Genomic DNA, 2,116 nt, shown 5'->3' on the forward strand with positions numbered 1-2,116 from the left:
GTTCACTCCGTCCGTCGGCCTGGGCCCTTCTAGACACCGTCATTCGTTGCTTCACCTGCATGATCGTCATCAGCGAGATCCAAAATTCACTCGTGAACCTTGGATCTCGGTCCGAAACAGTTGACTCCGGCAGTGAGTAGTAATGAACAACATGATCCAAAAACAATCTAGCTGTTGTCTTGGCACCGACACCCTTGGTAGTGGGAATATATAGCATGGTCTGTTCGAGAGCCGACACACAACTACATAGATCGCGTCAAAACCTTCATTCCGCGGTAACGGGGTAACAAAGTCCATAGTCACATGCTGCCAACAGTAATCCGGAACAGGAAGAGACTGAAGCAATCCTTTGCGCCGCCGAGATCCAGACTTGTGCCGCACACAAGCTTCACAAGTCGAGATGTACTGCGCAATATGCTCCTGCATTCCTAGCCACCAGAAATACTGACGCATAGCTACCATCGTACGTTCCACACCAAGATGTGCAACTAATTCGACATCGTGAAGTCGTGCATTAGCCGGAAAAGAATTGAACCCACTTGAGCTAACTGAAGTACGTGAACTGCATCCGCACCCTTGACCACTAGTACTCCATCTATAAGCTCCTACTTTGCACACACACGGTCATCTTGGCGCTGTAACCCCTGCAGAATCGTAACGTAATCCTCATCTTTTGCGTATGCTACTCTGATGTCTCATATGAATTCATCATCCTCCCCCACCACGCGTGCCCGAAAATACCATGTTTGCAGGTCGTTCAGGAAAAGTCGGCAAAAACGCTGCTGCTCCTTCAATAAGAAGTTTAGCAGCTCTAATAAGAATAAGAGTCGTGAAGACAAACGAACCGACCGTTGTGACGTAAATCGGAGGGCGAGAAAGCGCGTCCGCCACAACATTTGAGCTGCCCTTCTTGTGCACGAGCTCGAAATTGAAGTTGTCGAAAACCTGGAGCCAACGAGCCATCTTCGGCGATAAGTTCGGGTGCTGCAAGAATCATCGGCACGCAGAGTTGTCGGTGTGAACCACGAAAAGAGATCCAAGCAAATAGCATCTCCATCGTCCTAGACAATGTTTTATGGCGTATAGCACCTGTTCGTGAGCGGTCCATGTGTCTGAGAGCTTGCGACTATAAAAACTTGCAGGATGGTCGAACCCATTGACTTGCTGACTGAGTACACCTCCAACACACGTCTTCGATGCATCCGTTGTAACTAGAAAAAGGCAAGTTCATGTCTGGTAAGCGCAGTATTGGTGCCGAAATCGGTGTCTTCTTAATTTTGTGGAATGCGAACTCTTGATCGGAGCCCCATTTCTACTCAGACGTATTCTTCAGTAGGTTGGAGAGAGGTAAAACGAGTTCAGCGTAACTTCGCACAAATCGCCGGTAATATCCAGCAAGCCCCAACAATCGCTGCAAGTCCTTCGCGTTTTGTGGTCTTTCCCAGTTTGCTATCGCTGCAGTTTTGTCAGGATCAACTCGAACACCATCACCACTGACGATGTGCCCCAGAAATTGGATCTGGCGCTGGGCAAAATGACGCTTGCCGGGTCTCGCGTAGAGTTGCTCGTTCCGCAGAATTTCAAATACTCGACGCAAATGCTGCCAGTGCTCTGCGCGGCCTTCGAGAACAATCAACTATCGTCTAAGTAGACAACTACAAACCCGGCGAGTTCCTTGTTTGCACAGATCCGACACATTACGCGCGAACAAGTGCCCGGCATTGCGGCCAGGCCCGTGGGAGCGACACGCCATTGATAGATCTCCGACCCAGCACAAAAAAACCGTGAATTGGGGCGAGTCTAATGCCATTCGCGTTTGATGATACCCCGAAGCCAAGTCAATCAACGTGAACACATGAGCACCAGCCAGACGATCAAAGATCTCATCGATTCTGGGAATAGAAATGCGAGGAATGTTGGTGGCCGAGTTGACGTACCGATAATCAATAACCCTTCGCACGGGCTTCAGTGCATCACCTCCGCGCACCCACTGTATCTTCGTCGGCAACTCCCCCGTCACGCGATATCGTTTAGGTACAGCAAAACTATTTGAGACTCAGGGAGACGAACTGCGTGTAATCCACTTCTTCTGCAAAAGCTTGTCGACAAAAACTTG

This window comes from Phytophthora parasitica (assembly GCF_000247585.1).
Source record: "Phytophthora parasitica INRA-310 unplaced genomic scaffold supercont2.138, whole genome shotgun sequence".
Taxonomy (NCBI): domain Eukaryota; phylum Oomycota; class Peronosporomycetes; order Peronosporales; family Peronosporaceae; genus Phytophthora; species Phytophthora nicotianae.